The sequence below is a fragment of the Etheostoma spectabile genome, unplaced genomic scaffold, assembly GCF_008692095.1.
Source record: "Etheostoma spectabile isolate EspeVRDwgs_2016 unplaced genomic scaffold, UIUC_Espe_1.0 scaffold00018342, whole genome shotgun sequence".
NCBI classification, from domain to species: domain Eukaryota; kingdom Metazoa; phylum Chordata; class Actinopteri; order Perciformes; family Percidae; genus Etheostoma; species Etheostoma spectabile.
Genome location: NW_022604215.1, coordinates 1 through 23,401, shown reverse-complemented (window position 1 = coordinate 23,401; position 23,401 = coordinate 1). Strand labels below are relative to the sequence as shown.

Genomic DNA, 23,401 nt, shown 5'->3' with positions numbered 1-23,401 from the left:
CTCCCTTAGGGTGCGATAGGTCCTGGATGAGACCACTTTGCATAGTGGAAGCATGGATTGAATAATCTGGTTTATTTATTGAGTGTGATGGAAAAGAGTGTCATTGCCCCCGCAAATTCATCACGATTTTACTATCACTTTTTACTGACAAAATCAAGTGTGTGTTTTGGTAAAAAAAATTGTATCATGTTTCCTGTTGTCAAATGATATTGGAAAGCTGAATCGGGCCGTGGAGCCATGGAAAGACCCCATGGCAATCAAAAAATTTGGACTTTATGACATACTACACTTTACGACATACTACACTACGACTTTTTAGGAATATTTTGACATACTATACAAAGACTTTTTATGACTTTCTATGAATTTTTTGACAACTATACTATACATTTAAAAAAAATATTTTGACATACTACAGTATGACATTTTATGTTTTTTTCGACATACTAAACAATGACTTTATGAATATTTCAACATACTATGACTTTTTAAGACTTTTTAAGAATTCTTTGACATAGTATAACTTTTTATGATTTTTTTGACATATTATACTATGACTTTTTATGACCTTTCATGAATTTTTGTCATACTATACTATGACTTTTATGACTTTTTTGACATACCAAACTAAAAAATGTTTTGACACGCTATACCATGACTTTTCAAGAATTTTTGACATACTATACCATGACTCTTTTTGAAAAGGGGAATTAGCTCAAATGGTAGAGCGCTTGCTTAGCATGCGAGAGGTAGCGGGATCAATGCCCGCATTCTCCAGAGGACTTTAGATTCTTCTTGTTTTACAACAAGAACTATAAATCTGGACTTGTTACGACATACTACACTACGACTTTTTAGGAATATTTCGACATACTACAGTATGACTTTTTTATGTTTTTTTCGACATACTAAACAATGATGTATATGAATATTTCGACATACTATGACTTTTTACGACTTCATAATTTTTTTTTGAGATACTATGACTGTTTATGACTTTTTTATGATTTTTTTTTACATAGAATCAAGTCAAGAATCAAGAGCTTTATTTGCCAGTTATGTTTTCACACATAGGAACTCTTGTGCGGTTATTGCTCAGAAAGTCAAGTCAAGTTTAAAAAGACACACAAAGCATTTACATTATAAATGAATAACATTGCACAAAACCATTAAAAAGTACAATTAAAAGTAAATAAAATTGCATTCCTAAACTTGCCAAAAATATATTTGCATATTGCCATTTGCCCCTTATAAAATATTAAAATGCACAATTATAATTAAATAAATAAAGAAGATGCACAGGTATATTGCACATGTGTGTTAAATTACACAGACCCTAAGCAGAATAGTTCATTTAGTTTTGGCCAAAAGTCTCACTGCGGCTGGAAAGAAGCTCTTGTAAAAAAGTAACTCAACTCAAATGTTCTCTTTGTAATAAAGATTATATGTACAATTTTTGTGTACGAGCAGGGGGTGAGCTGGATGTGATGTGTCCCTAATAATTCTCTCTGCTCTTTTCTGGCAGCGCTTTGTGTAGATTGTGTCCATGGAGGGGAGTTCTGTTCTAATAATCCTCTCTGCAGTCTTTACGACTATTTTCAGAGCCTTCCTCTCGGTCTGGGTGGTGTTTCCATACCAAACAGTGATGCCGGTGGTGAGGATGCTCTCTATCAGTCCTTTGTAGACGAGGGTGAGAGGGCGACAGTGCAGACCAGCTTTTCTAAGCAGCCTGATGAAGTACAATCTCTGCTGGGCTTTCTTCACGGTGGCAACAGTGTTCGCAGTCCAGTTCAGATCCGATGTTGCCTGTAGTCCCAGGAATTTGTAGCTGTCAGCCCTCTCCACCTCAGTCCCCTTGACGATAAGGGGCTGCAAGGGAGGTGGGGTTCTCCTGAAATCCATAATTACTTCTCTTGTCTTATCTGCGTTAAGGCATAAGTTGTTCAACTCACCATAGACACAAATGTCGTTTACCACACTCCTGTAACCCGACTCATCCCCCCCTTAATGAGACCCAGGATAGTAGAATCATCTGCATACTTAGGAATGATGGTGTTATCCTGGGTGGGAACACAGTCGTATGTATACAGGTTGAATAGTGTAGAACTAAGGAAACAGCCTTGTGGTGACCCTGTGCTGGCGATGAGCTCCGCGGACACCCTCTTTCCCATCCTCACCACCTGTGGTCTTTCAATCAGGAAACCAGGATCCAGTTACAGGTGGGAGTCGGGACGCCGAGGTCTGTCAGCTTCTCAATCAGCCTACCCGGGTGGATGGTGTTAAAAGCCAAACTGTAATCTAGAAACAGCATTCTGACATATGTTCCTCTGCTGTCCAAAAGTATACTATGACTTATGAATTTTTCGACATACTACACTATGACTTTTATGAATATTTCTACATACTATACTATGACTTTTTATTCATTTTTCATCATACTATACTTTGACTTTTTATGAATTCTTCAACATACTATACTCTGACTTTTTATGACATTTTATGAATATTTTGTCATACTGTAATATGAGTTTTACGAATTTTTGACATATTATACTGTGACTTTTATGATTTTTTTACATACTATTAGGGATGAGCGAGTACAGCATTATCCGTATCTGTATCTGTTTACGACATGAATTATCTGTATACGTACTCGGACTGGGGGTTCTTTTTTATTTTCACAGGTTTGTGTGAGTGTGTGTGTGTCTGTGAGTGAGTAAGAGATACAGAGAGAGAGAGAGAGAGAGAAAGAGAGAGAAACAGAGAGAGAGAGAGGGGGGCGGGGGGGTTGAAAAAAAAAAAAAAAAACTCAGACGGCAGAGATGCAACGCGAGTCCCATTCTACCAAGCACTATGTCTGAACAATCCCCACGGTTACCAGAAGTCTCCTGGTTACTAGGTACTAGTTTGAACCGAAGTATAAAACAAACCTGAAGCTGAAGAAACCCTAAATGTTAACGGAAAAGCCCCGCGAACCTGAGGAGAGAGACGTTCACTTCTCTGTGTCCTGAGAGTGTGTGAGCAGGGCCGGGGGGGACAACAACAACAGGAGGAATCTGTGTGTAGGGAGGGGCGCTGGGACTAGCCTATCACAGAATAGTGTAGGGGAGGGGCGCTGGGACTAGCCTATCACAGAATAGTGTAGGGGAGGGGCGCTGGGACTAGCCTATCACAGAATAGTGTAGGGGAGGGACGCTGGGACTAGCCTATCACAGAATAGTGTAGGGAGGGAGGGGCCTATCACAGAATAGTGTAGGGGAGGGCGCTGGGACTAGCCTATCACAGAATAGTGTAGGGGAGGGGCGCTGGGACTAACCTATCACAGAATAGTGTAGGGGAGGGGCGCTGGGACTAGCCTATCACAGAATAGTGTAGGGGAGAGGCGCTGTGACTAGCACTGTGACTAGCCTATCACAGAATGGAGACACAGTCAGTGGAGACGTATTCAATCCGAGCACGGATATTGACTCGCATTACTCGTATGATACTTGTACTCGGCAAAAGTGCTTTATCCGTACCGGATACTCGTTTCAGCCGAGTATTCGGCTCATCCCTACTGCCAGGTACTTATACCCTTTTGCAGACTATCTACTGGATAGGATTGATCCGCCAAGCCTAAGCGAGCAAACCCGTTACTCCCAATACTGCCAGTCAGTATACTGTATGTTTAGCTTATACAAGGTAAAAGACAAATTAAGACTTAACAAGGGTTGATACTCGTGGAGCTGTGGCTTAGTTGGTTAAATTGCCTGTCTAGTAAACAGGAGATCCTCGGTTCAAATCTTAGCAGCACCTTGTTGGTACAGAGATTACCTCTGATGGCGTCTGGATGTGTGGCTATATTGGAGGAACTTGGTGTAAACAACTGAACAGAGTATTGTGCACTTTGGATACTTTATGTAAATGTAGCCATATCTTAACCACAGAAAAGCATCCAAAATGCAAAGGCATACAGGGAAGCACGATATTTTGAGAAATTACAGTTTATTGGCGGTGCAGATCTTTACGAGTTGGGTCCCCTATTCTTTTATCCATAACAACCAGGGGATTCTTCCTTCAGTTGCATATCCCCATATAGTCAACTAATATCAAATAACCAATGTATTAATTTTTATTACAGCAGCATTGAAGACGTTAAAATCAGGCAGTCAGCGCCCAAAGTGCCTTAGCCGTTAAAGTTCATGTTTACCTCAGTCAGCATCACATGCACCTGAAACCCCACCCGACAGTGTCACAGGGTACTGATGTACACCTGGGCCACGTTCAGCCCCAACAAAACAAGGTTTAAAAGCATTAAGAAATGTGTTTAATCCATTTTGCTTTTGATATTTATTTGCCCTCAACAGGCCACAACTGTGCAAAATGAAATGCTTGTTAATCACTACAGCAAAAACAAATACATAAACTCTTTGTAGTGCAGATACTGTAAGAGATAATTAGGCACTGCTGGGATTTGGACCCAGGATCTCCTGTTTACAAGACAGGCGCTTTAACCACTAAGCTACAGCGCCTGTGACAGGTGTGCCTGTCATGCAAGAATACAATGAGCTAGTGAACAGGGTTCCAGCCATCCATCTTCGTCCACCAGCTCCAGCAGGGGACTGGACAAAATTCCCTTTTCCGAGCAACTGGGGGATCCTGAGGCGTTCCCAGGCCAGGTTGGAGATATAATCCCTCCACCTAGTCCTGGGTTTTCCCCGGGGCCTCCTCCCAGCTGGACGTGCCTGGACCACCTCCCTAGGGAGGTCCCCAGGAGGCATCTTGACCTGGTCACCAGCTCATTTTTGTATTGCAGCACATCCAGCTGCTAGAGCTTCTCAACAATCTGGAAGAGTTCCATGTTGGAGGGAACAGTGGACGTCAGAAGCGGCCAAAATGCGTTTCCTCAGGAGGGGGCTGGCATCTCTAACCCAATGGATGGTGGGGGTTTGGAGTAGAGCCGCTGCTCCTTTGCAATGAAAGGAGCCAGTTGAGGTGGTTAGGGCGCCGGGTTAGGATGCTTCCGGGGGGCCTCTGTAGAGAGCTGGTCCAGGCACGTCCAGCTGGGAGGAGGCCTCGGGGAAGACCCAGAACTAGGTGGAGAGAGTACATCTCCAACCTGGCCTGGGAACGCCTCGGGATCCCCCAGTCGGAGCTGGTTGATGTGGCTCGGCAAAGGAAAGTTTGAGGTCCCCTGCTGGAGCTGCTGGACAGAGATGGATGGATGGAGGGAACCCTTTTCACTAGCTCATTGTATTCTTGCAAGACAGGGTTATCTGTAGAAGGCGCTGTAGCTTAGTGGTTAAAGCGCCTGTCTTGTAAACAGGAGATCCTGGGTCCAATTCCCAGCAGTGCCTGGTTATCACTCAATGAATTGATTCTACATGGTTGCCAATACTAATCATGTGCAACCAAGTTATTGTCTGATTTTCTAGAGCACTAAAGTTACATGTGAAGTTATTTTGTACCATAACATTACATGTGTCCATGTAAAGCGAATAAAAGCCTTTTGTTGGAGGTGTTTTTTCAACTTTAGTGTGAAGATTATAAAGTTTTTATTATTATAAATTTCAGTCTTACCTTGGAAGCTTAGGGCTCCTGCACACTGCCTGCATGGCGTGAGAGTGTCAGCTGAGGTTAGAATGCCTACCGTATTGGTCAATACTGTTAACATGGGAGAAATAAAAACAGACACGCCACACAGCAAACACTATGTTGACTGTTGAGGAGGACTAAACTAGGACTGTGTTTTAAGCTTTTCAGGGCTTTCCATGAAACATGGCCTGCCTGGAGGGAGTGGTTAAGGACCTTTGTGATGAGGGGACTTATGGCATGGAGGTTGGATTTTACCAGGGCTTTGGTACCATTTTTTCTATTTTTGTTATTTCCACTCTTTACTCTAACCCCGACCGGCCCGTCAGACACCTCCCAAGAGCCTGGGTCTGACCGAGGTTTCTGCCTAAAAGGAAGTTTTTCCTCACCACTGTCGCACTGTGGCTTGCTCTGGAGGAAACTGCTAGAACTGTTGGGTCCTTGTAAATTCTGGAGTGTGGTCTAGACCTCCTCTATCTGTAAAGTGTCTCAAGATAACTCTTGTTATGAATTGATACTATAAATAAAATTGAAGTGAATTGTTATGGTACAAATAAGGGAGCATATCAATCAATCAAGCTGCCTCCACGAGGATATACAGGAACAGGCAGAGCACTACAATTTGCACTTTGCCCGTGTCTGGTAACTACTACTAACCAATTGAAAAGTTATGAACATTGGTCCAAACAGGTAAAACACTGCTTTTCAGGCTGTCGTGGCCGAGTTTTTTTTTACTTTTTATGATTTTTTGACATACTATACTATGACTTTTATGAATTTTCGACATATTATACTATGACTTTTATGAATATTTTGACATACTAAACTATGACTTTTTATGAATTTTTTGACATACTATGGCTTTTTACGACTTTTTGTGAATTTTTGACATACTATTCTATGACTTATTTTGAAACGGGGAATTAGCTCAAATGGTAGAGTGCTTGCTTAGCAAGTTACAGGTAGCGGGATCGATGCCTGCATTCTCTAGGGGAGTTTAGATTCTTCTTGCTTTACAACAAGAACTATAAATCTGTACTTGTCACGACATACTACACTATGACTTTATGAATTTTTTGACATACTATACTATGACTTTTTATGACTTTATGAATTTTTTGACATACTATAAAATGACTTTTTATGACATTTTATGAATAGTTTTTCATACGATACTATGACTTTTGTGAATTTTTGACACAGTCTACTATGACTTTAAAAAAAAAAAATTTGACATACTATGACCATGACTATGACTTTTTATGACTATTTCTGAATAATTTGACAAATTATACTATGACTTTTTGAATTTTCGACATATTATACTATGACTTTTATGATTTTTTTGTCATACTAAACTATGACTTTTAGGAACTTTCGACATGTTATACTATGACTTTTTATGACTTTTTATGAATTTTTAAACATACTACACTATGACTTTTATGACTTTTTTAAACATACTATGACTTTTTTTGTAAAGGGGAATTAGCTCAAATAGTAGAGCACTTGCTCAGCATGTGAGAGGTAGCGGGATCAATGCCCGCATTCTCCAGAGGACTTTAGATTCTTCTTGTTTTACAACAAGAACTATAAATCTGGACTTGTTACGACATACTACACTACGACTTTTTAGGAATTTTTTGACAACTATACTATGAATTTTTATAAATATTTCGACATACTACAGTATACTATGACTTTTTATGATTTTTTTATGAATTTTTGACATACTATACTATGACTTTTTATGAATATTTTGACTTACTATACTATGACTGTTTATGATTTTATTGACTTTTTATGAATTTTTGACATAGTATACTATGACTTTTTATGATTTTTTATGAATTTTTTACATACTATACTATGACTTTTTATAAATATTTCGACAAATTATAGTATGACTATTTAGGAATTTGTCAACATACTATACTATGACTTTTATGAATTTTCGACACATTATACTATGACTTTTAATGAATATTTTGAGGTACTATACTATGAGTTACTACGAGGCTTTGAAGACTAAAATTAATTTGTGGATGAAAATATATTTCAAACTGAATCATTGTTTTTCTTTACACACACACACACGCACACACACTTTATGAATAAACCTCAGATAGTTCAACCTGTTTTATTAGGAAGTGGTTTTACACAAATTCAAAATAAAATATTCATGCAACAAAACTTAAATAAGGTGCTCGGGTTTTAAAACGGACGCAAACAGAAAAATAAAAACAAAACTGAGTTCTTCTGTTCTCCAACAAGAAATAAGGACGAATAAAAGCATCTGTCTCTGTCTTCATGATGTCGGGTTGGTCCTCTGATCTGTCCCCGTCTTCTCCAGACGGATCTGTCCCCGTCTTCTCCAGATGGATCTGTCCCCGTCTTCTCCAGATGGATCTGTCCCCGTCTTCTCCCGGAAGACAGATTTATTATTTCAGTTTAATTATTAGGAATCAAAGTCTCCGTGTGTTGGTCCTTTGATCTGTCCCCGTCTTCTCCCTCTGATCTGTCCCCGTCTTCTCCCTCTGATCTGTCCCCGTCTTCTCCATTTGATCTCTCCCCGTCTTCTCCCACATATCTGTCCCCGTCTTTTCCCTCTGATATGTCCCCGTCTTCACCCACGGATCTGTCCCCATCTTCTCCCTCTGATATGTCCCAGTCTTCTCCCACGGATCTGTCCCTGTCTTCTCCCTCTGATCTGTCCCCATCTTCTGCCACAGATCTGTCCCCGTCTTCTCCCTCTGATTTTCCTTCTTAAATCTTCTTGGGTTTTTCCCAACATTTTTAAAGCTTTTTTTTTTTTTTTTTTGCACGTCACATTTGTTGACATTCGACATTTTTGTCTCTTTTTTACACTTTAAAAAAAATTTATCATACAGCGGGGGTAAGTTAAAATTTCAATTCTGCTGAATGAATGATTTAATTTGGACATTAAGACGTTTTGTTTCATGAGACAAGTACTGACTGTGATTGGCTGGGGAATTTGGTGAAAAACTATTTCTGTTTTTTAAATCCTTGGGTTGTACAAAACGGAAATAAAGGTTAGGTTCTTTGTTGCATCCAGTCTGTTATGTATAACAGATAAAAAGCGCAAATTGACATCATTCCATCCAATACGGGCAGGACGGGGTTGACAGATAGATTTTAAAATCCACACAGATAAACAGTCATCGTAGCTCTTTGCAGGATTTCCGCAAAGTTTACCGAGATTCAACTTGGCCGTATAGTGACGATTATACGAAAAGAGAGAAGTACTTCCACTCGTTGTTACCTGTCGTTGCTATGGGTAACAAGAGTTCACAGTCACATGTTTCCTTAGGGGCCCGTAGTGGATGAAATGGTAAAACATTTGGCCCTGGATGCATAGAATGCCTGCCATTTTGAGCGACAAAATGTGGGTGTCCTGAAAAAAGGTTCTTTAACTCTATCTCCCTCACCTCTTTTTTTGTTTCTTGTTATGTCTCGGCAAGAAGTATTATACTTTTGGGTTGTCTGTCCATCTCTACATCAGAATCAGAAAGTCTTTATTGATCCCTGAAGGGAAACTCTGGAAAAGACTGCTCCTTTGAGCCAGCAACCTAAGAATTTCCACGTTGTGCCTTTACAGTCCTCTGCTCTACCAACTGAGCTATTGAAGGGAGCTAACACATACACACACACTTCCCATTCTTGTGAATGTGATAACACAGGACCCCCTGGAGGGAATTTCTGAATCATCAGGGGCTGTAGCTCAGTGATAGAGTGCACTTTCAGTCTCAATGCCCAGATGTATTACAAGATTTGAAGTGAACATTCTATTGCCCAGCGATGGTGGTATAGTGTTGAGCATAGCTGCCTTCCAAGCAGTTGACCTCGATTCCCAGCCATCGCAGTAGCTTTCTTTGAGTGATGTTACTTGCTTTTTTTAAGCAAAGTCAGCAGAAAGGTTACTTGCCCAACCTGGTTTTATAAAACAGAAGATCTCTTTGGGCTGCACGATTAAGGCCAAGATTCTAATCATGTTAATTTTGACAAATATGGAGATCATGATTATTTATTTTCTACTCCAAAGTGCTGGAAAGGAAGGTTTCACAAATCGTTGAACCTCAGGTCAATATGGAACAATCTCAGCAAGGTGATTGATGGATGATTCTAGTAACTTCACCAAGTTAAGCCCAAATGACACAGCTCTAAGACATCACACTGGTTGGCTTCCAGCTATGTTATACATGCAAATGGAAGTGGTGGGATTTGAACCCACGCCTCCAGAGAGACTGGAGCCTAAATCCAGCGCCTTAGACCGCTCGGCCACACTACCTGCAAACATCACTTCCCCACATCGTGAGAAACACAGGGAACGTAACTAACGGTATGCTTGTTAATGTCATTGGAAAAAAAACCTTCTCAAGGAAAAAGCCAATACTTTATTAAAAAATGTTATCACACGTTGTCATTTTTCTCTGTCATTGATGATTATTAGAATATTGTAACCAGCATTAAGTGAGTAGGTTTAGGTCTGTGTGAATATGGGCTGAGCATTTACCTGGACTGAATTTGTGAACATCTTCTTTTGCATATTCACTGTAAAGAGCCATTACTCCTCCAACTGCCAACTATTGTTCCAGAGACAATAGGATATACAGTTTTAGATTGGAAGGTAACTGTCCAAGACCAAAGACTACACTGAAATACCTCAAGTGATCAAAAGGTTTGTCAAAATTTGCAGCACAGATATAAAACCACTCTTTAAAATATGTTTATGTACCATTCAAAAAGAAAAGTACAATCATGAAACACATACTACTTAGATATTGCAGCCATCCTGGTCACAGCCACGGGGGGATCTGCTTGTGCCAGCAGGTTTCTGGAGGTACAAATGGCATCTTTGATGGCGGCAAAGTGTATAGCTGTAAATCTGCTCCCACTCGTTCCCACTTGGACCTCCACAGGAAATAAAAGATGGCTTGTTCCAGGTCTAAAATCACTTAAAAAAAGAGCTGATGAGTAAATCAAAGCTAAAATCACTGCCTTTTTTAAAACTCCAATGTGAATAGTCAACGTGTGAGCAACCAGGGGCCTGTTGCACGAAAGTAGAATAAAGATATCCAGGATAAATGAAAAAGCGTAGCTTGACTTAGTGTGATCTGCTCATCGCAGCTTACTCGGTTGCACGTTTGCTGAGCCAGGATGAACAGGTGGAGCTATGTCAAGCCAGGTGGAGATAGCTGGGATAAGTGCACGTTCACGGCTTTCTAAAATAGACCACGGTATCGATCACAGATTTACTGATGCAGAGATGGAGAAGACGCATGCGTCATATGTTTCACCCAATGAGCAGCAGCTTCTCATGGAAAGTAACGAGGAGGGGAAGAATATGGAAAAAGGGAAATACGGCTCTTATCAAACAGAGAGAAAAAGCCCAACATAGTGGACCCGACTGAATGTGTGGGGTGTAAAAATATAGCCTTCGCCTCAAAAGTGAGCAGAGGGAATTAATGTTCCTCGGGAAATGGACCATGAGGAATTAGGCTTAATTTCAAACCCTTATCCACAACGTGAGAACATGTTTTACAACCACGCACAAATCTCTATAAGCTATATCTAATTCTTTGTACAATTAATGTTCATACAGAACAATCAGAAAGGGACAACAACTAGAAAAAAAAATAAGTGACTTCAATACACGCTGTGAGCATATGTGTAAAACAATATTCATCTTTTTTTATTCTTCTGACAAGTGACCGCACCAAAATAAAAAGATTAAGAAGCATTGTGGTGTTCCCGGTGTGATGAATGTAAACTACACTGTATATGACCAGTCGGCCATTAATATCATCTGGAATATTGCTACATTAATATCGTCACACTTAATCTTCGGAGCGCGTCCTGTAACCTGAAGCTGAGACCACGGACGCTGCGCTGCTCATCTCTACTTTTACAGAGAGAGTGGACACTGACACAACTCGCAGGTCTGCCACCGGGCAGCGGCCGCACGCCAGGCAGCCTCGACACACTACCGTCCCACCGGGAAAAGTCCCACTCCGCATCAGGGTGCCAGTGCAACCATTTCTAACCATCTAAAAAACTGTAGTAGGGTTTAAATAAACTTGCGACAACAATAGTGACAAGTAGGCTAATGCATATTAATAAAAATAAAGCTGCAGCTGATTTGACACATGAGACTCCAGGATTAATCTTAGCCTGGCTGTTAGCCTGCTCTGGACCAGGCTAGCCTCAAAGAATAAATCTCCTTGGTTACTTGGCTGGGTTTAATTTAATCTGGTTACGTGCAACCGAGTCAAAGCTAAATTCATCCAGGATAACTTGAATATCCCAGCTTAATCTCTTATCCTGGTTTAATGCAACAGGCCCTAGTACGTATGAAACTACACAATATTGTTGATGAAGGCACATCTTTAATTTGGTATACTTAAACATGTCATTGATTTACGATCACTCCTGAAGAATGCCTTTCTTCGTCAGCAGGATTTGAACCTGCGCGGGGAGACCCCAATGGATTTCTAGTCCATCGCCTTAACCACTCAGCCACGACAACCTTCAAAGCTGTACAAGACCTGTTTGCACAAATTTTCATAAACTTTTCAATTGGTTAGTAGAATTGCAGTAATCCATCTTAAAAGTAACAAATGCATGGACTAGTTTTTATGCATGATTTGATTTTTAAACAGGATTCATGTATTCGATGTGATGACTAGTGCACTATAGAAACTTCGGGGCCACGATTTCACGACAAGGAGATTTTTCCGTGAAGGTTATTGAGAGTTCAACTCTGAACTCTGAAGTTTGATTGTGCGAAGACGACAAGAACAAAGAAATGTGTGTCCACCCTATTTATGAGTAAAAGCAAACTCCTTACCCTCCTTTATCCTTTGAGTTCTTCATCACTCTTCTTTGCACTCGTTCCCACTTGGACCTCCACGGGAAATAAAAGATGGCTGGTTCCAGGTCTAAAATCTCTTTTCTGGGTGGGTTAAAAACAGAGCTGATGAGTAAAAGCAAAGGTAAGCAAAAGCAAGTACAAAAGGCTCGGCCAAACAGCGACGCCCACCAAAAATAGTTTCAACTCATCGGCGTTCCCCTCCAAGGAAGTCTTTACTAAAAGTTGAAAGACTTGTGCGTCATGAAGAGAAACCAGAGTGAGTACAGCCGTCTGCTTGAGAGCAGCAGAAAACCCTAGTGGACCCAGTCCAAACCATCGCGGTAAGCCTCACTGGGTGTCCAAACTAAAATGATAAGAGGCAACTTGGTAGACTCCTTACTTATGTTTGTATCTGTACTCACAATAACCTGTTTTTAAAACACCAGCCAATCATAAGTGTTAAATGTAAAAAATAATGCGTGAGAAATCAGGAAGCTCACATAAACGATAGTTGCAAGTTCTACCAAATGTTTAACTTTACAACCCGTAAACTGTTCCCTCAACCTTCCCTCAAAATGTCAATCACAGATTTTCCAGCCCCTGCATTCGAACAACAGAGAAGGGGTTGGCACAGTGGAAGCGTGCTGGGCCCATAACCCAGAGGTAGATGGATCGAAACCATCCTCTGCTAATTCCTATACTTTGTATAAGCATCAAGTATATCAAAGCATCTGTTGCTGCAAGTGTCTAAAGTGAAATGTCTCCACCTGCTGAAAAGTAAGCTTAATGGCATGTCAAGTTTATTTCATCCATAAAAGAAACTACAGTGCTCCTACCTCCTGTCAGTGTAATACAGTACATATGCTACACTACAGGTAATAAATACTGTAAATACAAACTGTAAAACATGTATGTTTAAAGTGCTTGTTGTGCTGTCTACCAGCCAGATTACCACAGGAGGTAATATCTTTTGCAGCTCTTTTAAAGACTCTACCATAATACCTGCTGGAGATGCCAGGTCCTCATACATGTAAAGCATGAGCTCTACCACTGAGCTACACCCCCTGAAGATTTTGAAATTCTTTTGACTTTTTTCTGAGATAGACTCAGACTTATCTTTATTAATCCTTTTGGGATGACTCCCGCAAGGAAATTGAAATATGCGGTGGCTTGAAATCAAACCTGGGCAAAATGCTTGCAATGCTATGGTATAAATCATAGTCGAAAAGTAACACACCTGTTGCCTTTCTGCTGGACAATACAACGTTCACTGCAAATCTTGTAAGACAGATTGATAAGAAATACATTGGTGGAGACTGGTTGCTTCCAGTACCTATGAGATAAGACAATATTGTTTATGAAGGCACATCTTTTCACACATCTTTGCTACCACTCGTAAAGAACGCCTCTTGTTGTCAACAGGATCTGAACCTGCGCAGGGAGACCCCAATGGATTTCTAGTCCATCGCCGTAACCGCTCGGCCACAACAACCTGTAAAGGAGAGCTATACCTGTTTGCACAAATGTACATAAACTTTTCAATTGGTTACTAGGAGTTCCCAGAAACTGGCAGAGGGAAAATCATAGTGCACTGCCTGTGTCTGTGGATCCTCGTGGAGGCAGCTTGATTGATTGATATGCTCCCTTATTTGTGCCATAACAGAGATCTGATGTTTTGGGACAACACAATTTTCACTGAAAATCTTGTAACACATCTGGGCATTGAGACTCAAAATGCGCTCTACCACTGAGCTGCAGCCCCTAAAGATTTTCAGATTTTTTTTATTGTTTTGTGAGATCACTAAATAAGAGAAGAGAAGAAACCTGGGTGGAATATGTAATGTTAATGTTGTTTATGGCTTCAAAACCTGGTGGTGGCTGGAAATCAGACCATGGCAAAATGCTTGTACTGCTATTGTAGAGCGGGCGACGTTGAGTCTTATCTGAAACTGCTGGCTAAGGATAAACGTAAATACAGCAAGATTGTTATTCACGTTGGCGTTAATGACTCCCGGTTACGGCAATCGGAGGTTACTAAGATTAATGTTGAATCGGTGTGTACATACGCGAAGTCAATGTCGGACACCGTAGTTTTCTCTGGACCCCTGCCAAATCTCACCAGCGATGACATGTATGGCCGCATGTCGTCATTTCGCCGCTGGCTGTCAAGGTGGTGTCCAGATAATGATGTGGGCTTTGTGGATCACTGGCAGTCTTTCTGGGGAAGACCTGGTCTGATTCGGAGAGACGGCATTCATCCCACTTGGGATGGAGCAGCTCTCATTTCTAGAAACATTGACAAGTTTATTAATGGACCTAATCCTTGACAATCCATAGTTGGGACCAGGAGGCAGAGTCCCAGTCTAACACACTTCTCTGCTCCTTTATTCCAGGTGTTACCTAGTAAAAATCCCATAGTGACGGTGTCTGCCCCCCGACCATTAAAATTATTTAAATCAAAGGTAAACAGAAGAGGAGCTGTGCATGAAAACCTCATAAAAATTAAAACCACAAGTGCAATAGTTCAAAAGAATAGGAGAATTAAATGTGGACTCTTAAACATCAGATCTCTCTCTTCTAAAGGTGTACTAGTAAATGAATTGATATCAGATTCTAATATTGATTTATTTTGTCTTACTGAAACCTGGCTGGGTGATGGAGAATATGTTAGTCTAAATGAATCCACCCCCCCCAGTCATATTAATACTCACATTCCTCGAGGCGCAGGCCGAGGAGGTGGAGTTGCAGCCATCTTTGATTCTAGTCTACTAATTAGCTCTAAACCTAAACTAAATTATAACTCATTTGAAAGTCTTGTTCTTAGTCTTTCACACCCAAGTTGGAAATCAATGCAACCAGTTCTATTTGTTATAGTGTACCGAGCACCTGGTCCATACTCTGAATTTTTATCCGAATTTGCAGAGTTTCTATCGAACTTAGTGCTAAAAACGGACAAAGTTATTATTGTAGGGGATTTTAATATTCATGTGGACAATGAGAATGATAGCCTTAGCACTGCGTTTATCTCTCTATTAGATTCTATTGGCTTCTCTCAAAGTGTACATAAACCGACTCACCGTTTTAACCACACCCTCGATCTTGTTCTGGTATATGGTGTTGAAATTAAACATTTAATAGTGTTCCCACAGAATCCCTTCCTATCTTACCACTGTTTGATAACTTTTGAGTTTATACTGCTGAACTACACGCCATTAGGCAAAACATCCTATACAAGATGTCTATCTGATAGTGCTGTAGCTAAATTTAAGGATGCGATTCCGTTAGCATTTAATTAATTACCAAGTCCCAAAGTAACGGAGGACTCCTATGCTATTAGTCCCTCCCAAATCGATCATTTTGTTGATAGTGCAGCAGGCTCGCTACGAATGACTCTAGACTCTGTTGCCCCTCTAAAAAAGAAGATAATAAAACAAAGAAGGTTAGCTCCATGGTATAACACTGAAACTCGCAAATTAAAGCAAATATTGCGGAAACTTGAGAAGATCTGGCGCTCCACCAAACTGGAAAATTCTCGTTTAACCTGGCAAGATAGTCCTAAAACGTATAGGAAGGCCCTCCGTAATGCCAGAGCAGCGTACTACTCGTCATTAATAGAGGAAAATAGGAACAACCCCAGGTTTCTTTTCAGTACTGTAGCCAGGCTAACAGAAGGTCACACCTCTACTGAGCCAAGTATTCCCATAGCTCTTAGTAGTAACAACTTTATGAGGTTCTTCAATGATAAAATTATAACTATTAGAAGCAAAATTCACCAAGACCTGCCTTTAACTGGCTTATCTCTAAACTCAGGAACCTTAGAAACAGCTGTAAAACCAGATACATGTTTTGACTGCTTTGCTTCACTTGATCTTTATCAATTTAATTCAATTATTTCTTCATCTAAGCCATCAACCTGCCTCTTAGATCCCATCCCGACTAGGCTACTTAAAGAAGTTTTACCATTAGTCAACACTTCGCTACTGAATATAACCAATTTGTCTTTATTAACAGGCTATGTACCACAGTACTTTAAAGTAGCTGTAATTAAACCTCTTCTGAAAAAGCCAAACCTTGATCCAGATGTTTTAGCCAACTATAGACCTATATCCAACCTTCCATTTCTCTCTAAGATTCTTGAGAAAGCAGTCGCCAAACAGCTGTGCGACTTTCTGCATAGCAACAGCTTATTGAGGATTTTCAGTCAGGATTTAGAGTTCATCATAGCACAGAGACAGCACTTGTGAAAATTACTAATGACCTCCTAATTGCTTCAGACAAAGGACTTATCTCTGTACTTGTGTTATTAGATCTTAGCGCTGCATTTGATACCATTGACCATTATATCTTATTACAGAGATTAGAACATTTAATTGGCATTAAAGGGACTGCATTAAAGGGACTGCTCTAAGTCTTATTTATCAGATCGATCTCAGTTTGTTCATGTTAACGATGAATCCTCTGTGCACGCAAAGGTTAGTCATGGAGTCCCACAAGGATCTGTGCTCGGTCCAATCCTGTTCACTTTATATATGCTTCCTTTAGGCAGTATTATTAGGAAACACTCCATAAACTTTCATTGTTATGCAGATGATACTCAATTATATCTATCAATCAAGCCGGATGAAACTAATCAGTTAGCTAAACTTCAAACGTGCCTTCAGGATATTAAAACCTGGATGACCTGTAATTTTCTAATGTTAAACTCAGATAAAACTGAAGTTATTGCTCTCGGACCCAAGCACCTCCGTGACGCACTATCCAAAGATATAGTTACTCTGGATGGCATCGCCCTGGCCTCCAGCACCACTGTGAAGAATCTTGGAGTCATCTTTGATCAGGACATGTCCTTTAATTCCCACTTAAAGCAAATTTCAAGGATCGCCTTTTTTCACCTACGTAATATTGCAAAAATCAGGAATATCCTGTCTAAAAATGATGCAGAAAAATTAGTCCATGCATTTGTTACTTCTAGGTTGGATTACTGCAATTCTTTACTATCAGGCTGCTCGAAAAAATCCATAAAGACTCTACAGCTGATCCAGAATGCTGCGGCACGTGTTCTGACGGGAACCAGGAAAAGAGATCACGTTTCTCCTGTTTTAGCTTCACTGCATTGGCTTCCTGTAAAATTTAGAATAGAATTTAAAATCCTTCTTCTCACCTACAAAGCTCTTCATGGTCAGGCTCCATCTTATCTTAAAGAGCTTATAGTACCTTACAACCCTAGGAGAGCACTACGCTCCCAGAATGCAGGGTTACTGGTGGTTCCTAGAGTCTCTAAAAGTAGAACGGGAGCCAGAGCGTTTAGCTATCAGGCTCCTCTCCTGTGGAACCAGGTTCCAGTTTGGGTCCGGGAGGCAGACACCGTCTCCACATTTAAGAGTAGGCTTAAGACTTTCCTTTTTGATAAAGCTTATAGTTAGGGCATAGAATCGAATATTGTTAGGGAGTAGTAGTTAGTCACATAGTTTTCAGATTATCTATCATATAATATAACTAAAGGGAGACTTGGCATACAGCCCGATCCGGTTGGGGAGAGTTTCTAGCCCGACCGGGCTGGAGCTCTCTTTACCTTGTCTCTCTTGGTTTTGTTGTAATAATAGTTTTAGACAGCTTGGGACTTATTTTGATACACTAGTTAGGGCATAGAATCGAATATTGTTAGGGAGTAGTAGTTAGTCACATAGTTTTCAGATTTATCTATAATCAAGAATATAATAGAACTAAAGGGAGACTTGGCATACAGCCCGATCCGGTTGGGGAGAGTTCTAGCCCGGCCGGGCTGGAGCTCTCTTTACCTCGTCTCTCCTGGTTTTGTTGTAATAGTTTTAGACAGCTGGGGACTTATTTTGATACACTAGTTAGGGCATAGAATCGAATATTGTTAGGGAGTAGTAGTTAGTCACATAGTTTTCAGATTTATCTACCATATAATCAAGAATATAATAGAACTAAAGGGAGACTTGGCATACAGCCCGATCCGGTTGGGGAGAGTTCTGGCCCTGCCGGGCTGGAGCTCTCTTTACCTTGTCTCTCTTGGTTTTGCTGTAATAATTTTAGACAGCTGGGGACTTATTTTGATACACTGAGCTCCTCTCTCCTCTATCTTTCCATCTTTTTCATTTATGTGCATCCATGTCCCAGAAATGCTTGTTACTAACCTAGCTCTGGGGAGTCATTCCCGGAGTCCTCATGTTCTTTTTTCCCCAGCATGTTCCCTTGGATCAGAGAGGCTCCGAAATCAGGGTAGCAGCTGTCACCATGGTCCCGCTACACGTTCTGTGATGCCATGTTCAACTGCTACACTGCTACGTCCTGCTACGTCCTGCTACGTCCTGCTGTGCCTTGTAATGCCGCACAGCGTCCTGCTATGCCATGAACTACTACAAAGAACTGCTACAAACTACTAATTTTTTCTATTTTTGTTATTGCCACTCTTCATTCTAACCCCAACCGGCCCGTCAGACACCGCCTACCAAGAGCCTGGGTCTGACCGAGGTTTCTGCCTAAAAGGAAGTTTTTCCTCGCCACTGTCGCACTGTTGCTTGCTCTGGAGGAAACTACTAGAACTGTTGGGTCCTTGTAAATTCTGGAGTGTGGTATATCTGTAAAGTGTCTTGAGATAACTCTTGTTATGAATTGATACTATAAAAAAATTGAATTGAATTGAATTGAATTGTATAAATCATAGATAAACAGTAACATCACTCAAAGAAAGGTACTGCAATGGCTGGGAGACAAAACCAACTGCGTGGAAGGTAGCTACACTGACCACCATCACTGGGAAATGCACTGCAAATCATGCAACACATCTGGTCATTGAGACTGATTTCTGCATTAACTGCCAGAAACGCAAGGAGGTTACTACGACCCACAATATCATGGTATTCAAGCTTGTTCAAATCCTTCTCAATGAGACAGTAACACTTGTTGGAGATACCGGAATTGAACCCGGGGCCTCATACATGCGAAGCATGCGCTCTACCACTGAGCTACATCCCTGACACTTTTCAGATTTCAAACATGTTTGTCAGTAGTCTTTTTCTCTGCTGTGGTTGTGTGTGTGTTGGTCCTCTTGTGACGCACACCCGCCGCCATCACAGTCACGGTGGTGGTTGTCGTCGTTGTGTTCGTCGCGGGCCTCTTGTGGGTTTTCTCCTTTTTGTACCTTGGCTTCAGCGGAGACATTGCGAGCGGCACCGCCGCTCACGAGAATCCGATGCAGCTTCAACTCCAGAGTCAAACGACGGGCCATGCTGCAGCTGCTCCCCCGGCTGTGCCGAGCCACGTGCATCAAGTGCACAGGTCCAAAACAAGATGACGTGAAAAAAAATGACAACAACAAGAAGACAAATGTGTCTAAAGTGTATATTGGTGTGTGTGTGTGTGTGTGTGTGTATGTAATAAAAATAATTAGTGGACTGATGTCAAGCCTTTAGTTTTCTTTTTTAACCTCCCTTTCCACTCGCCTTTGCCTTTCCTGTTTTTACTACAACTACAAGCCACTGGCCAGAATCCAGGGACTCAAAGGCAGGACGATGCGAGGGTAGCAGAACTAATACGACCGATTGAGTGTACCACCAATGTCAAGGGTCCCTGTGACCTGAAGGACAATGCCACGGGTCCCTGGGAACCGAAGGACAATGTCGCGGGTCCTAGGGACCCAAAGGACAAGGCCACGGATCCACGTGACCCGAAACGACAATGCCACGCGTCCCAAGGACCCATAAGGCCATTGCCACGGGTCCCTGGAACCTGAAGGACAACGTCAAGGGTCCCCAGGGACTCAAAGGCAGAACGATGCGAGGGTAGCAGAACTAATACGACCGATTGAGTGTACCACGGGTCCCTGGGACCCAAAGGACAATGTCAAGGGTCCCTGTGACCTGAAGGACAATGCCACAGGTCCCAAGGACCCATAAGGCCAATGCCACAGGTCCCTTGAACCCGAAGGACAACGTCAAGGGTCCCCGGGACCCAAAGGACAATGCCACGGGTCCTTGGGACCCGCAAGGCCAATGCCATGGGTCCTATGGACCCGAAGGACAACGTCAAGGGTCTCCGGGACCCGAAGGACAACGTCAAGCGTCCTATGGACATGAAGGACAATGTCAAGGGTCCTATGGACCTGAAGGACAACGTAAGGGTCCCCGGGACCCGAAGGACAATGCCATGGGTCTTTGGGACCCGCAAGGCCAATGCCACGGGTCCTATGGACCCGAAGGACAACGTCACGGGTCCTATGGACCCGAAGGACAACGTCAAGGGTCCCCGGGACCCGCAAGGCCAATGCCACGGGTCCCTGGAACCCAAAGGACAACGTCAAGAGTCCCCGGGACCCAAAGGACAATGACACAGATCCTTGGGACCCAAAGGACAACTTCATGGGTCCCCAAACGACCCATGGGACCCAAACGACAACGTCATGGGTCCCCGGGACCCGTAGGAAAACGTCAAGGGTACCTGGGACCCGAAAAGGAACGTCAAGGGTCCCCAGGACCCAAACGACAGCGTTGTGGGTCCCAGGGACCCAAAGGACCACGTCAAGGGTCCCCGGGACCCAAAGGACAATGCTCTGGCTACCTGGAACCCAAAGTACAACGCCACGGGTCCCGGGGACCCAAAGGACAACACTATGGGTAAAACTGCATGGATCCCCAGGACCCGAAGGACAACAGAAGGGTTAAGAAGTGCCTGGCTAGCTCAGTCGGTAGAGCATGAGACTCTTAATCTCAGGGTCGTGGGTTTCGAGCGCCACGTTGGGCGGTTGTGTTTTAGAGAGTGTGAATGCTGAGTTCTGCACCGTATCCGATGGCTGTATTGGGGTGGATCGGCAGTCAATCGCAAGATTAGCAGTTCTATCCCAGTGTAAAAATCCCTGAAATTTACCAGACTAAAATGTGCCTGCATTCTACAATCATGGCTTGTGCTGCCCCTGTTCCTCAGATCAAACTAAAGTCTGGTGACAATCCATGTTCAAATTCTAAAACTTCAACCTATTGTTCTAGAACTGCAACTTAACATTCCAGAACTGCAGCTTAACATTCTAGAACTACATTGTAACATTTTAGAACTGCAATTAACATTTTAGGACCGCAACTCTTAAAATCGTACAACTTCAACCTATTGTTCCAGAACTGCAACTAAATATTCCAGAACTGCAGGTTTACATTCTTGAACTTTGAACTAACATTCTAGATTGACAGCTTAACATTCTAGAAATTAAACCTAACATTCTAAAACTAAAACACAACACTAACATTCTAGAACTGCAACTTACCATTCTAGAACTAAAATGAAACCTTTTAGAACTGTAAGTAACATTTTGGGACCGCAACTTACAAATATTCTAAAACTTCAACCTATGTTCTTGAATTGTAACTTTACATTTTATAATGGCAGCTTAACATTCTAGAACTACAACATAACATTGTTGAACTGTAAGTAACATTTTAGGACCATGACTCTTAAAATACTAGAACTACAATCTATTGTTCTACAACTGCAACTTAACATTCCAGAACTGCAGCTTAACATTCTTGAATTTAAACCTAACATTCTAGAACTGAATATTAACATTCTAGAACTCAAACCTAGCATTCTAGAAATTAAACTTAACATTCTAGAACTACAACATAGCATTGTAAATCTGTAAGTAACATTTTAGGACCATAACTCTTAATATTCAAAAACTACATCTTATTGTTCTAGAACTGCAACTTAACATTCCAGAACTGCAGTTAAACATTCTAGAACTTCAACCTAACATTCTAGAACTGCAGCTTACCATTCTAGAATTACAATGTAACCTTTTAGGACTTTGAGCAACCTTTGGAACGCAATTTGTAAAAATTCTAAAACTTCAACCTATTGTTCTTTCTATTCTTTCAGGGATTTTATACTGGGATGGAACTGCTAATCTTGCTATTGACAGCCAATCCACCCCAATACAGCCATCTGATACTGTGCAGAACTCAGGCATTCCCACTCTCTAAAACACCACCGCCCAACGTGGGGCTCGAACCCACGACCCTGAGATTAAGAGTCTCATGCTCTACCGACTGAGCTAGCCAGGCACTTCTGAAGTTTGAGTTGAGTTGCAGTCCAAAATCTTACGTAAAAGTTCTGAAATGTTACAGTTCTAGAATGTTACTCGGCAGTTCTTTTTATAAATTGCGTTCCCAAAAGGTTGCTCATAGTCCTAAAAGGTTACATTGTAGTTCTACAATGGTAAGCTGCAGTTCTAGAATGTTAGGTTTAAGTTCAAGAATGTTAAGCTGCAGTTCTGGAAGGTTAAGTTGCAGTTGTAAAACAATAGGTTGTAGTTTTAGAATATTAAGAGTTATGGTCCTAAAATGTTACAGTTCTACAATGTTATAGTTCTAGAACCAAACATGGGCTCAAACCCACGACCCTGAAATTAAGAGTCTCATGCTCTACCGACTGAGCTAGCCAGCCACTTTTTAACCCCTGAGTTGTCCTTTGGGTCCTGGGGACCCGTGCAGTTTTACCCATAGTGTTGTCTTTCGGGTCCCGGGACCCTTGACGTTGTCCATCGGGTCCATAGGACCCTTTACATTGTCTTGCGGGTCCCAGGGACCCGTGGCATTGTCCTTCGGGTCCATAGGACCTTGAAGTTGTCCTTCGGTCCATAGGACCCGTGGCATTGGCCTTTCGGGTCCCAAGGACCCGTGGCATTGTCCTTCGGGTCCCGGGGACCCTTGACGTTGTCCTTCAGGTCCAGGGACCCATGGCATGGCCTTATGGGTTCTTGGGACCTGTGGCATTGTCCTTCGGGTCCCGGGGACCCTTGACGTTGTCCTTTGGGTCCTAGGGACCCGTGGCATTGTCCTTTCGGGTCACGTGGACCTGTGGCGTTGTCCTTTTGGGTCACAGGGACACGTTGGCTGTTGTCCTTCGGGTTCAAGTCCCTTCATGGTTAGATATTTCTGTCTACAT

General features: G+C 41.9%; 6 non-coding genes across 6 annotated transcripts; 2 read left to right on the top strand and 4 right to left on the bottom strand.

The window, feature by feature from the left end:
- Positions 1-704: 704 nt before the first annotated feature.
- On the top strand, positions 705-777 carry trnaa-agc (transfer RNA alanine (anticodon AGC)). The gene has a single exon. It is a non-coding gene; the product is annotated as a tRNA-Ala (tRNA).
- Positions 778-4,438: 3,661 nt separating this feature from the next.
- Positions 4,439-4,511, bottom strand: trnat-ugu (transfer RNA threonine (anticodon UGU)). The gene has a single exon. It is a non-coding gene; the product is annotated as a tRNA-Thr (tRNA).
- A 752-nt stretch (positions 4,512-5,263) lies between these two features.
- On the top strand, positions 5,264-5,336 carry trnat-ugu (transfer RNA threonine (anticodon UGU)). The gene has a single exon. It is a non-coding gene; the product is annotated as a tRNA-Thr (tRNA).
- A 4,462-nt stretch (positions 5,337-9,798) lies between these two features.
- On the bottom strand, positions 9,799-9,880 carry trnal-uag (transfer RNA leucine (anticodon UAG)). Its single transcript has one exon. It is a non-coding gene; the product is annotated as a tRNA-Leu (tRNA).
- A 2,730-nt stretch (positions 9,881-12,610) lies between these two features.
- Positions 12,611-12,723, bottom strand: LOC116680156 (U5 spliceosomal RNA). Its single transcript, XR_004329650.1, has one exon. It is a non-coding gene; the product is annotated as a U5 spliceosomal RNA (small nuclear RNA).
- Positions 12,724-22,445: 9,722 nt separating this feature from the next.
- Positions 22,446-22,518, bottom strand: trnak-cuu (transfer RNA lysine (anticodon CUU)). Its single transcript has one exon. It is a non-coding gene; the product is annotated as a tRNA-Lys (tRNA).
- Between the last annotated feature and the right edge of the window lie 883 nt (positions 22,519-23,401).